Here is a 15,180-nt window from a genome sequence, read left to right as displayed (position 1 = left end):
GGGAAATAACAGCATGACTCCCCCACCTAACAGTGTAGCCTCACATGTGACACACCAAAAAGACGGGTTATCCGACGAGAAGCAGAAAGTGGGAGGCCTGTTGCCCTGCAGGCGTCTGTCCCTTGTTCCAAACCTCGCTCCCCAGGCTGCTTCCACCAGCTCCCCCTACCCACCTCTGTTCTCCATAAACTCCCAGCTTCCTACTGTACCCCACTTCCCTCCTTCCGTCTCCCCCGCAGCACCCTCCCACCTCTCCTAACTATAGCCCAGGAAACAACTCACATGATAATTATAACTCGCTCGAGCCGTGCGTGTCCTGGAGATCCAGCCAAGACGTGCACGCTGCTGGCAGACCACACTCAGGAGCGGCTTAGTGCCCGCTCCTGCCTTTTCCTTAATAGGGTAAAACTCTGGATCTCTCTTCTACCCAGACACCGATTTTTGCATAAGCAGTAAGAACTTTGAGATATGTCTTTGAGATGTCTGCTTCCAGAAACTTTGCTTGAAATTGGCTACATTATTCAGAAGTTATTAGGGTGAGAGGATGATGCTGGCAAAAATACGGACAGTGCAATTATGCAAAACCTGTTTCCCTAAGAAAACAAGCTAAACCTAAAATGCAGATGAAATTGTATGAACTCTCAAGATTAAATATGCAGTCTAAAGGGAAAAGAAGAAAAGTATATGACTTCCAAGACATGAAAGAATTTAGAAGGCATCTGAGCAGCTAGTTCTACAAGGCAAAAAAAGATTTTCTGGTTTCCAGATAGACACTATGAGAGCCAAACATTTGCTGGAGTCAGAAAAGACACACACAAATTTTTAAAATGTAATAATCACCTGATGCCACAACTACCCCTCCCACTCGAAAAAAACCTTGCAGTTTTCTGCATGCCTTGCACACGCCTGTAAAGATCAGAACACGTTTTAAAACAGTAATGCATTTGCAGCTGTGAGCATGATGCTTAGCTAAACATCACCTACTGACGACACTACACACTCTTCAAACCCCAGCAGAGTGGGAGCTAGCACAGGCCACTGTCCAGGGTGGTGGCAGCACATGGCAAGAATAGCCACAGAGACAGCAGTGTCAGCAGCTGGGGTGGTACCTAAGGCATAAGTATTTCTCTGGAAGAGTTTCTGTCAAGAGCAAAAACTGTTTTTTCCCCTTTGGGATTCCTCCTCAGCAAATTCTGGCTGGGAACATGTGTGGCCTCACCCAATCAATTAACAAATTTTGGTATTGCATAAACCAGGAACTTTTCAATTGCAATAATCCTGTGCTCCCTGAGGCTAAAAATAGACCCAGTCAATAGGAGGGCAGATATTTTGAGATACTTAAGCTTCTGCTCCTATGCATAGACAGCCACACTAATAGCCTAAACCATCCAGTTCAAAAGTTATTTTTTAAATGCAGAAACATGAAAAAGGGAAAAAAAAACCCCCAAGACACTAAAGAAAACACTGTGTATTCATACACAGAGAGGGATGATTCCTCTTGCTGTACAGGATTTGAATGCATGCATTTCCCTACATATTTTAGTACATGAGAGTTCAATCACCAACAGCACTTCCAACACTCATGGAAAACCCTCAGACTTCATTTTGGACTGAATTAAAAAGTATTTCCATCTAACATCACAATCCATGAATTCAATTTTCCTATGCAGGTCAATCTGCTTCCTAACTTCACTCAGGAAGTAAAAAACCAGACATCACAGCTCCATTAAAGTATTCCCTTTGCACTTGCTGTGAATATGCACCATCTCACACAATCTGTAGGACTACACATGCATATGTTGAAGGACTTGGGGGATTTAGTTAAGCCTTAAGAATGACTAGCCAGAGATTTTTAAAAATGTAACACAGCATTTTATTTCTTCCTTAAGGCATACAAAGGAATTTCAGGGTTTTTTTTAATTTTGCATAATTTCACATCTAGAGTACATTGACTTGCAAATATATATGCTTATGAAAACACAATTTGTTTAGCCTAAGCAGAATTTTATATAATTTTATAGAAAGAAATGGAGGTCAGAATAAGATCCCTTATCTTGAAAATGGGACACAATTGAATTTGTGAAACAGAAAAATAATTCAAAAGGACCAAACTGTACTACTAATAGAAATATTAAGCTTTTGATGGAGAGTTCAAATACCTCAGACTTTACTATTTTCCATACATCTTACAAACACAAAGACCTAAAGGAAAAAATGTATTTCCAAACAATACAAGCATCTCTTATATTACACTTGAAATGGTTCAGCTGTTGGATCGGTTTTCCTGGAAAAAAAACAGACAAAAGCTACCAACAAAAACAACTTAAAAACAACTTAAAAACATTGCTGTGAACTTGGTTATGTATTTCTAAAGCCACCTTGCAAGTCCACCCACCAAAGTTAGTGAGTGTGCATACATATTTATATGTACCTACACACTTCCGTTTCAAGAAAAAGTAGAAAGCAAATTCACTTTTCTACTTTAAGGTAGAAAAGAAAGAGAAGGAAAAAAACTCTCAGGTGACTTCAGCCTGATTCAGTTTCCAACAAGCTAAGAAACCCATTAGCTACTCTTTCAATGACTTCAATTTTTTGTAAGAAACTAAAAGCTGGTAAAATAAAAATGATCATTTTATTCATAAAAGTAGAGAACAAGAACTGCCTGTAACTGACAGAAAAAATAGAAAAATATTGAACAAAAATGGAAGTCTTACAAAAAGATGGAATGTCTAAATGATGTAAGAGTCTTACCACTAAAGACTTAATAGGAGATATTTATTTAAATGGAAAAAGACAAAATGTTCTACCGAAGAGCACATTTGCAATGCACAAAGAGCTCTGAGTCTCTCAAGATGCTCTTTCAAACAAATGTTGAGCATAGCTATAGAGAATGGTTTAATAATTTGCCTTGCAATATCAAGGGAAGTGTACCCAATATCAAATTGCTCAGAAGACAAAGAACTCAGGCAGATATTGCAGATGCCAAAAAAAAGACATTTATGAAATTCTAAGTTGTTTGACAAACATCCTCAAGATTACTCTAACAAATAAGAAGAAAATTCAGACAAAGAGATAACAGTTTATATCAATTTATTTTATTTCTGTGTTTACTGCCTTAAATATAATTTGAGAATAATAGGGCAATAGAGATTATCTCTTCCCCAATTATATAGCTGCTTTTGATTTTCTTTTCCCACTCCCTCCCCCCCACACCCCCCCCACTGGCACTCAAAATCAACCAGTTATTTTTATCTTAGCTTCAAGTTTGGCTACCAGCATTGATAGCAGTACATCACAAGCAACTGTGGACAATCCTTGAAATAAATCTTCACTCTAATGCACACAGACTGCTTCCATGGAATGAGAGGCAGCCAACAGGTAGTATAAGGGAAAACCCAACAGAATGAACATAAAGAAAGCAGAAGGAAGCATAACCTTATTTAGATAAAATTCCTCAAATGTCTGATTTCTATTACATGGGTGGTGAGAGTCTTCGCATGGCGCAAAGCTGCCTTGTGCAGGCCTCCAACAAACACAGCTCCACCCGTGGGAGGACTGGATGCAGCCTGACATGGGACTCAAGATGGGTTTTAATAGCAGAGCAGTGATTTTTAAGCCCTCCAACTCTGCTCAGCCAGAGAAGTCAACATACTCTCTGATTCCTGCATTATAGAAAAAAATGTCTAAAACCTTTATCGAGCCTCAGGATACAGCATTACACACAGTTAACTGATGGCTGGGCAGCTTTAAACCTGCTCATCTCAAGGATTGAATGTTTTCATGGAAGACAGAACAGAGCCGTGTAAATTGCGGGTGGGACCACACAGTAAGTCAAGGTGACACAGATTTTTGCTGGTAAACAACATTCTCCACCATTACATTTAACTTGACTGAACTGTAGAAGAAGAAGAAAAGAGCTTGAGAAGAGGCAATTTTCTTCAAATTTTCTCAGTATCTCAAGAGCAGACAAAAGTAGCCATTCCAGAATTAATCCCAGCAAAGAGAGGTAAGTTGTTTGGCTGCAAGAAACTGACAAGAGAAAAGGCAACAGTGCTGTAGCAGAACAGCAGAACACCGAACACGGAGATGGGTACAGCACAGCACCACCTCCTGTCATACCCCTTTCCCCACCTCCTTTCCAATTCCCATAAAAGCCCTCAAGCAGACATAGGCTGACTTTAATGCAAGCTCGCTTGTATGAACAGGACTGAGATTAAATTCCCTTGGTTTGGAAACACCACTTTTCAGTGAAAAGGTAGGCAAGGGTAACTGCAGAACTGACAGTCAAGCCCTGAGACACCTTATTTCTCTCTCAGCAGCCTGTAAAGGAAAGCCACTGTGGCTCAGCGCACAGACTTCACCCTCCAATGTCCATACCACATATCCTCCACCATATCCAGGTTAGAGAAGAAATAGTGAGTAACAGGGACAGGTCTTTGCTGATGGGATGCCCACGAGCCCAAACAATGAACAGCCCAGCAAGGACCAGGCAATGGGCTCACAGCAGTTCCCTCAATGACACGTGGGAAATCTTAGTGCACCTCAGGAAAAGCCATAAAATCAGTTACGCAGCATCAAAAAGGAGCAGGAGATATGCCTTGGTAGTGAGAAGCCTGGTTGACTGGATCAGAAAGAAATGGGAGGAGAGCGCTGCAAAACTGACTATATTAGCTTCCTACAGCAATTCACCTGGCCAAAGGAGCCTTGAGAAGATGCTTCATTTGAGAGTTGTAGTGAATTAAGTGTGATTTGGAAAAGGCCTGTTATTTGGAAGAGTCTCACCATATGGAAAAGGTCATCAGTATGATGTAGCAAGTCCCTGACATACAAAAGGAATCGACTGGGGTACTACAGAGAAGGGCAGACCTAATGTACACCAGAAGCAAGTGACGACCTTGGACATCAGCATGCCATAGCCCCCAGCGCTCAAGCGGGATGCCCAGCAGTCCTGAACTGCCACCAGGTGACCTGATGTATCATTGGCAAGTCCCTGTGCTGCTCCTTGAAAATATGCTTTTTTCACTTTGGCCAGGCCACCCTGCACTTGTCTATTTGGTGGGGTTCCCAGTCCAGCTGGGGCTTCCTGGGACTCTTCCTTGTTGGGGATTTCACACTTTCTTGGCCAATCAATTGGTAAATAAATGGAAAAAGCAAGGGCCAAGTCAAATACACAGATCGCCAAGGACACCTTACATAACTGCAGAGGTGAAAAGTACAGAGTCTTGTCCCTCTGCAGAGGAGAAATGTTTACCCACTCTCAGCGGCAGCGCTGGCACCGCAGCTGCATTATTAATAAATCATCAGCTTTGCTCCTCGGACCAGCCAGCAAGGGCTGGAGTCTGACACCAGCTCTCAACTGATTGGAAAGTTCCTGAAAACAAACAGAAATTAAAGAAACAAACTCTAAAAATGAACATAAACACATTTTCAAGGAAGAATCACACGTAAAATCCTTCTTAATTTTTATAACTGCTGAGAAGAAGCAAACAAATTATTGAGATTAAAAGACACCATATCACTGTGGGGCTGCCTACAGAGAGCAACCAAGTGTACCTGACCTGAAAAGCTAAGGGGAAACAGGGCACCTTTCCTTGCCTTTTCTATACCCAGTCCATGCTCCTCCTCTTCTGGGAATTGATTTCTTAATATCAGTGAAACATTTTAGTTTCTATCTTTTCTTGCAGTCTGACACACCTTGAATTTCCCTCTTCAGGGAGTGGGGAAAACAGCACTACTAGGAAGAGGGGCAGTGAGACCCCTGCTCTGAGGCAGCAGGACATAAGAGTTAGCAGTGAGAAATACCCATAAAATCAACAAACTAAATCAGCTTAAAAAAGGGGGGGAGAAAGAAGAGTGGTAAAAGGTCTATAAATACAAGCAAGAGGAAAGAATGAAGACCTGGAATTCCAGTAAGCTAAAAAAAAAAAATCCCTTTTCTTTTTGCTGAATGCCTATCTATCCCCTTCCACCAGGTATTAGGAAGCTTCCAGAAGATCTAGCAAAAATAGCAAGAAATATAATGCAGCTACATTTATCTCAAATGGTAGCTTACGGAATTAGGCAGCTAAATCACGGTTATGAGAAAAGATAAGACACATTAGGATGTCTTATTACTTTCCCTGAATACTATATTCATTCCAGTACTAGAATATGGGATTGTGGTCTCGAGAGTGCTTATAACTTCTCAATACTGTGTTGAAGGAGCAGATAATTATTCTCTTCCTTAGACAGATTCGGCACTGACTAAATAAAATTCTAGGTTAATTTCAAATTAAAATACTGCCTCTAGGTTTTCTAAGGCATATATCCATGACTTTGGGGGGAACGCACACACTAGACTCCCTACCATTTATTATACGGCAATGACATTGGAGTACCCTGATGATCTCCACAGTACCTGTCTTCATCAGCGTCATGAGCACATGCAGTGATACCAACCTCAATTACATGACCACATCTACTATTTTGCACAGCCTTTCCCAGACAGCGAATGGTATTTCTTTTAACCCTGACAGTCAGTTGTCAATGCTCCAACACATATTCATCTACCTCCTGGCCTGAATGCAAGCTACTCACTCCCTTTTGGGCCTGTGCATAGGGCTGGCTCTAAAGGATCACATTAGCAATGGTGCGGTTAAAATTATTAATGGATTTCTCGGTCTTCTTGTGATACTAGACAGCATTCCTCCCACTCTGCACAGAATAAACTGAGACCAAATATGGTTGAAGAGTTGAGAAGTGCCTGCAGTTTTTGGCTGCAGGCGTCTGTCCTCCTTTCACTTTGCTCTTGCATCCATGTGGCACATGCAAATGCCTCACTAGACACCTACTGCTCTTGGAATTTGGGAGTCCACCCACCTCATGGCTGGCAGCAAAGATGCCAGTTTCAGGGACCCACTCAGTGGTTTCCAGAGAAGAGGTGAACACCTGACCAAGAGGCCATTTCCTTCCAACTCTGCCACTGCCTGCCTCTCTTGCTGCACTAGCACCATTTGGGTGGAGATCTGACCCCTCCACATGCCACCCCTCTCCAGAATGCTGTCTGTGACATGCACACACTGAGGCATAGGGCTGGAAGAGAGCAGACACTAATGTTGTCTGGACAGCACATCTCCAATACATTTTCCTTAACTCTTGGCTCCTACCCAGTTCACCTGACCAAACTCCCACTGTGTCCCAGATTTCTTCATCTCCATTTCCTCACATTCAGCCTTACCTCTTCCCTGCTCCCTGCTCCAGCACCTGATGCCAGAAGGAGCTGTACCCTTAGTCTGAAGCCAGCTGAGTGTATGTGGTGCAGTCTGCCTGCACAAAGCCTCTGCTAGGCGTGCATAGATGGTGAGTTTTCATACTTAAAAAATGACCAAATTTGGGTGAAATTTCACAAAAATAGCAGAAGGAGAATTACTGGTATCAGAGCAACCCTTCTGGTGCTGGATCTCAAGGTGCAGCTATAAACAACGAGAAATCAAGTTTATTATTGAGCCAGTTTAAAAAAATGTAGGGAAAACCAAGGTATTTACGTCTCAACTGTTTTTCAAAGACGGTTGAAGTGTTTCCCCAAAACTTTAAATAAACACTCTGAGTCAGTAATTGAAATGTTTCAGCCCAGATAATTGCATTTTGAGAGACGTACAAACCGCAGAAAGAGAGGATATTATTTGGAAAGTGGTGGGGAAGATTAAATCCAGGTGATGATGACGGCACACTGTTTGTTGGTAATAAAACACTCATGTGTGTCTCATCAACATGCCCAACCAAAGGCTAATGATTACAGCAACTCCAAGCATTTATGGAGCAATAAAAGTATTTAAACACAATGGCAGAAAGCAAAACATCCACGTTAAAAATGAAATCTGCTGGACCATTAACCCAGAAATACTTTAATACAAGCAGTTGTTACATGTTCAAAGCTGATGCACTCCACTGACAGAATAAAGAGTTACTAAACAGCATTTTGGAGAATATAATGCCTACATGCACATAAACATCATTTCAAGGCGAACACTTTGCTCCACTTCAAATTGCATTGAAAGGGATTGTGTACTAGTGTACTAAGTCTTTCCAGTGTCACAGCAAAGCCCCAATGATCTATACAGAAAGAAAAAAAAGTCATGAATTGAGCCATTTGATTTGAGCAAAGACTACTTCAATTTGTTTTCTTCAGCATTTTGAAGATGATACCTTCCCACCTTTAACTCTTAGTAGGGAAAAGAAATTAATCAAGTATTGACAGGCCATTACAACATCTAGTATAACATGTGCAAACTCACTTGGAGAAAGGAACCACTTTTGTTAACTTGTTCTTGCTTCCCCCTAAAGTTTCTACAGGAGACAATCAGGCTCCGCTGCAACAGTGATAAACTGACAACTTTCAGTGTTCTATCTCCTGGAAGCCTTCACAGGTTTGGCACCCTGCTCATCTGTTTCTCAGGAGAAACTAACTGAGGGTCTGAAATACTGTTCTGCAAACGGGAACCAAAGTACAACACAATTTACGACTTTCTTTTGTGGGTAAAGTGTTTTCACTGCCTGCACCTTATCTGAGCAGGAGTCACAAGACGGAGGTTCCCATCAAACATCTTTTTGTCAAATGTTTCCTGTTGTTTGGCTGCTGGGAGGGAAGAGGCAGGATGCGGTCAGGAGCCAACAGCACAGCCAAGACTTCTGTCACTGCTTTTTATGCCTAAGTGACAACAACAACCAAGTGAGAAGCTCTAAGTGAAGATTATACCACCTTCTCCCTCTCTGCTCCCAAGCAGGAACAGAGAGACCAGAATTGCTGAGAACTTTCCTCTCTGGAGCAGGAAGGAAAAGACCACAACCACCAAGACCTCAAAATTTCACGCAGACTTTGAGAAGGTACTCAGCTCATAAAGTGGCCTGGCAGTGTGGCTGAACCATGTTTTCATTACTCCCAAGAGACTCATTTGTTGCAGCTACTTTAGAGGACTTTGGTTTAAATATTCTTTATAAATGTCACAAGGCTGAAGAATACATTAAACTAAAACTCTACAAACCAAAACAAAGTTTTATGGAAGAAAAAAAGCATAATGATCTCATGCTTTCCACAAGAGTGGCTCTTTCACAGCCAGAAACCATTCAGTATTTGTTTCTATTTTCTATCTGTCTGATACACACATCATGAAGTGATCACAACAACCACGGCATTTCAGATTCAACCTAAAGGACGTACAGGTTAGAATGTAGTATGGTCAGAAATGTTACTCATAATTGAAGCCATCTTGATTCAGATTTTTCAAAAAGCCTTTGTAATTGCAGACAGTCTGGAAAATAAGTATTTAAATGGCCAATTCAGTGTTTTTTTCCCATCCTGCTGCTTTTCAGCGAGGAAAAATTGTGATGGATGAGTACCATTCATCACGAGAAATAGTCAAAATATGAGATCACTAACCAGCAGCTAGACAGGGTTTAGTCAACTCCCTTGTTTAATCACTGGGGATTCAGTGTCTGGATGGAGGGAGGGCGGGAGGGAGTTTAGAGGATTCTACAATTTAACAGTAATATATTAAAAATATTTTAAAACATTATAGTCATTTAAACCAGGCTGAAACAGCTAGCACTATTCATCATGGGTTTCCAGCACAGCAGAGAGAGGGACTCTCTCAAAGAACAGTGACTGCATGAAAGCTGGCATATGTAGCAATAAAAGCCATTTTGGCATGTTAGCAAGACAAAGACTAGAGTCAGGTCTTCTTTGTCAAGTGCAATCTAAAATCATGCCCAAAAGATACAGTTCCTGATACAAGCTATCATTTACCTCCTACCACTCATTCACAGGGAAGCTTACAAAATATTACTCTTCAGGCAATTGAAGCTTATGCTTTGCTACTTAGTAAATAAGTAAAACAGTGAAAGCCAAAGGAAGACCTACTTTCGAAGATGTTTTCACATCTTTAGGCCAGTCTCGGGAGCACATAAGCTGCTCTGTAGGGCAAGTACCAGGGTATCAAAAAACACAGTATGGGAACGTAAAACTCATTAGGGATCTTCCAGATGACCTGTAAGCCAGATGGAGCATCTCCCTATGAGGGCAAAGCTCTGACCTAAGCCACTGCTGAATCAATCGCAAGCACACAGGTAAAAGATGGAGGAGGTTGGAAGGGCTGCACTCATTTCCCTTCATTGGTAAGCAAGCCAAACGCTACAGAATCAATGGATTATATACATGTAGGCAGACCAATCACATACAAACAGTGATATCTTTATAAGAGTACCTCTGTATCTCTAAAACTATGGCTTCTGACACAGAGATTGCTTTGGAAATGAGTTAAACATGAAGGCACCCCAAGCACATCATTATTAGCTTTATAATTGTAGTTTCATTTGTTTTTAGATTTTTAGAAACCTTTAAAGTGGATTGATTTCAAGTATCTTGCCTTCCTACGAAAGATGTGGAATACAGCAAATAATCTCAGTCTTCCTTGACAAGTAACTTCAGTACAAAGGAATAAACTGCCAATGGGGAAAAAGTCTTTCAATTAATTTAAAGTCAACATTAAGATTACAGAAATGCTGCTAACATTTTTAAAGGAAATTGTGTCCTTCAGTAGATATCAACAGGATTTTTATTTATTTTACTTTACCATCCCACACTGAAAACTCAGTGTTTCATCAGTGAGTACTTGTCTGAATTCTTCTTCATCAATGGTAGTGTCAATCTTAAAGTTGTAATGAATAGAAAATACCAAATTAGCTTTAAAATTCAACTGTGCTTTAAGAAAAAACATAGTGAATTTTAAAGGTATGAAGGCCTCAGTAGAAGGTTCATCATATCTACAGACACCTATCATACTGTAGACCATGCTTTATTCGCTTTCCCATGCTATAATCCTGAGAACAATGAAGGAGAGACAGCAAAGAATGGAGATGCATGCCTAAAGGACTCCCTTGGCTGGCCGTATTTAACAAAGTGTTCAGTTTTAACTAAAGAACATTTGATTAGCATATCATAGAAACCAAAGAAAAGGTAAGAGCTATGAAAAACCTTTTCAAACATCAAACAGAAATGAAACAAGCTTAAAAATAGAGTTGCCTGCAAGCAAACAATTTCTGGAATGTACTGGGGGAAGCAAGGGAGAATCCCACAACAAAGGAGATTGCAAAAGCCAACCCCGTTTAACAAGTGGAATTACCAGTTTGGAGACTACAGGGAAACAAGGCAAAAACACCAGCAAGTCTGATACAAAGAACTTTTCTCAGCATTTAATAAAAACACCAACATAAAGGCCAATTGCTGGGCAATTAAACATGGCTCTTTGGAAATGCAAAGCCTTATACAGACTTGGTTAACTACTCATGGAGTACTAGAATTAATGAGGAACTGCAGCTCTCTTGGAGTAAAGCTGAACAATTTCAGACACATCTGATCACAGTTGGAAAATGTTAAGCTATCTGGGTACCAGACAACAATTTATGCATCATCAAACAGCTGTCTGCCAATTTATCATCTGCTTCTTGTGGACACACGAAGAGCTGCTAACCTATAAAGATCTCAAAAACATGATTCTAACACTTTATTTTTATGTGTGTTGTTAAAAACAAAGTCACCCATACACACTAGACCCTAGATGTACAATGAAGTATTTTTCAGATCTCTGACTGAAGCGAAGAGGATGATGACAACCCTGCTATGATGGAAACATGGTAGTTGCCACTGCTCTCCAACACCCTTAAAACCCCCACAGACCCCCTAAGGCTGTAGGAGAGTACAGGTAATTGAGATTTGCCAGTCTGGAAATGAGAGTCACTTTACAACATTTCTCCATGCCTGGGCATGGTCCAAGCAGGCACTGTGGCTCATGGATCCGAGCAGCAAGATGATGAAGGCCCTCAGCTGTTTGATGCCACACAAATACTCAATGTCCCCAGCTCCCACTGCCTCTTCCCACAAGACAGAGGGATTATCCAGGATGGCCCTGAGTAGCTGCACTGAGAGATATGAGATTGCTGGTGCTGTCTACAAACCTATGCCCACCTCTGAGGAACCAGCAGTAAAGCAGCAACCCTATCCAACCCAACCCAACCTCCCTTACCTTAGCAGTTCCCACAAAAACATGGGGTGAGCCAGCCTGGACTTGTGTGTTCAAGTAATTAGCTCCACATAAGCAACTATTTAATGGACTTCAGATAAACATCATCTTCCGTTTGGAAAGGTAATTTATATACGAAACAAACTGCATCCACTTCTGTCTTTTGATCATGTTCACGAACAGATCAGGGCCTAACACTGATATTCCTACATCTTGTTAGCTGCCTTATAATTAGGAAAAAAATTAAATTCATAATCCAGAAGTTTGATTTTTTCTTTGTCTAAACCTAAAATAAAAATACACGTAGGCGTTCCTTAAAATGAAAGTGCTTCAAGGACAGTGGAGTCAGATAAAAATATATTGCCTGTTGGCTAGTGCACCATCACCAGAGAAGTGAAAACTGCTATTCCAACTACAGCCGGGAAGTATTTAGGACAGATGTTCAGCCAACTTTAACTATCTCCTGAGAAACAACTCAACAAAGCCAGTATCTGTAAATGCTCTGAGAATTTGTAACATAAAGAAAGGCTGAAGGTTTACAAGATTTCTAGCTCCTTTTAAAAATACGAAAAAGAACATAAAGGTAGAGGGTGAATGCATCATGCAATAAAACTTCACTTAAGTAAAAAACACTAACCTTCTTGAAAATAATTAAATCAGATGATAATGCACTTCATTAAAAAATCAGTTATGATGATAAAATGGGTAAAAGTACAGTGAAAGTAAAGTAGAAGTCTTACTTTGGTGTCTAAATTAGAAATTGGTTGAAAATTTTGGGAACACATATCCTAATCCTAATAAAACTTTCATATTTACATATGGCCAAACTAGCAGGTAAAATTAATGCCCAGGAATCTTTTAAGATTTGTCTCTCAAGATCTCATTGTAAGACCAATTTCCTTAGTCCAGTATCGTTAACAACAGTCACTTTCGTGTTCACTGCAGCATACCACAAATGTGTTGATGAGTTCAGTGGTATATAAATCTGGAACAGCAAAAAAAAAAATGAACATCATAGGGCAATTGAGTTCACATTTCTCTGTCTGCTTCTTAGAACAACCCAACCAAACAACCACAACCCCACTAACTTTTTATTACATTTAAGGATCAAAATTAATGTTAAAACAAAAGTTTCAAAAAGAAGTGTGAAAAGTTCTCGTTGTGGGCCCTTATAGTTTTGCTAAACTGACTATTTGATAAAATATTTACCATCTACACTTGTGATATGGTACTATGGAATTTGGACACCTCCTCTCCCCCAGTTTTCTCCTATTCCCCTTCCTGAGCAATGTCAACAACAGCTCCCAAGACTGGAGTAGATTTGTTCCCCTCTGGCACCCTGTATTTCCCTCTGGAGTGCAAGCTGGAGTAGCTGCCCTCTTTTTCTGCTGCTGTGGTCTCCAGCTCTTCTCAAACATCCAGATTTTTTGCAAGTCACTCACTTCGTTACAACACACGCACATTGCCTCTGCACTTGACAGAAGGTTACAATTAGGAACACTTCTGTAATTACTTAGATGAGCTGTTGTACACCTCTGAATTTGTCTTCATACTCTCAAGAGCAAACCGCAGACTCCGCTTCTCAAGAGCCACTGCAGCTGCATACAAGTAAATAAATAAAAATCTTTTTTTTTTTTGACAAATGATTCCGCGTTTAAGAAAATAAAACAGCTGTACTGTGTTAGACCAAGGTCCATCTAGCCTGGTATCCTGTTTCCAAAAGCAGCCAGCAGCAGATGCCTAGGGACTAGTATAAGAACAAGGAAACTATTTAGTGATATATATTGAAAATATTTTTCACATATCCTTGATGGAAAACAGAGATGGAATTTTGACAGAAGAGGGGAAAAAAGCAAAAGAAAACAAAGAGTCCAACACACACACCCTTTCCAAAAGCATGAAACATTCCTTTTGAAATAAAAAGAATTGAGAGGAAGATAAATCTTACTGATTTCCTTCTTTTTTCTTTTTGTTTTTTAAAGAAGCCCTCGGGAGCAAGGAAAAACCAGCAACTTACTTGCTATTCAAAGAAACAGTGTAAGTACATACTGATGCACATCACTGGCCAGTTAATTTTGAAGAACCCTCGACTATCAGTGTCAATGGCTTTTCTCTTGTGAAAGGGCCCTCATGGAAACCTACTGGTAGGGATTCACATCATGATATCCCAGATGAGAGCTCTGAAACAATTAAAATTAATGGATTTATAAATACAGCTTCCAAAAGTATATACCTCAGTTAGAGGGAAAGCCTGTTCCACTTAATGCCCTGGGTCAGACAAGAACCATTGAGGCACTATAGTGGAAACAGGCTAACCAGGCTGCACTTAGAAAAGAACATGAAGTGTGGGGACAGTGAAGTGCCCCATGAAATCAGCTGGAGGTTTACAGTTGGTTTAGTTGAATATGGGATCAGTTGCAGAAGAAGTCATCCATAGGGACATAGGCTGGAGGGACTATGAAGTCACAGATGCAGAAATCAACTGCTTTGATTACACTGTTAAGCCTCATATCTCCAGGACATCAGATCTTGATTTTTAGATCTGTGTTTTTCAGAAGCTCCAGTTAAGCTAATGAAATGTGATGATGACTCGTGCTTATCTGGGAATGGGAAGAGAGAAGCATCAGGTTATGACAGAAGATTATGAACTTGAAGTTTGGAGATCAAGAACCAGCATGAAAGAGCAGAGCATTTTTAACCAGTGACAAAAGCCCCACCCATTAGTGCAGACACAGACTGGAAGGTGTGCAGCTATAACCTGGAGAGGGAGCTGGTCATGGAAGAAGAGAACATCATGGATGCTTTCATCAACTACTGACTGACAGTAGAGACACCATGGGTGTGACCAACTGTGGAAAAGGCAGTCACAGCCCCAAGGAAGTATCAAACAGTGACTGCTGAGGAAAGGCAGCCAGGCCTCTTCCTCTCCTGCAGAGACTCCACTTGAAATGCCACACATGCCTCTGGTCACCAATGTCCAAATCAGCTGGATTAGACCTGAAGCAGGCATGGGCGAGGGCTGCCAAGGTGACTCAAGGAAAGGAAAGCCTGTCTTACAGAGAAACAGTGTGGAGGGGATTTTTGACTGAGTAAAACAGGCTGAGGAGAGGCATGTACTAAACATTTC

The 15,180-nt window shown here is 40.8% G+C and overlaps 1 protein-coding gene across 10 annotated transcripts in view; it reads right to left on the bottom strand.

Annotated features, from left to right (window-relative positions):
* MBNL2 (muscleblind like splicing regulator 2) overlaps positions 1-15,180 on the bottom strand; it is a 107,132-nt gene that overhangs the window by 38,227 nt on the left and 53,725 nt on the right. The window lies entirely within an intron of this gene.

Source organism: Corvus hawaiiensis, chromosome 2 (genome assembly GCF_020740725.1).
Source record: "Corvus hawaiiensis isolate bCorHaw1 chromosome 2, bCorHaw1.pri.cur, whole genome shotgun sequence".
Classification (NCBI taxonomy): Eukaryota; Metazoa; Chordata; class Aves; order Passeriformes; family Corvidae; genus Corvus; species Corvus hawaiiensis.
Note: the sequence above shows the minus strand (reverse complement) of the source record. Positions and strands in the feature narration are given on the sequence as shown.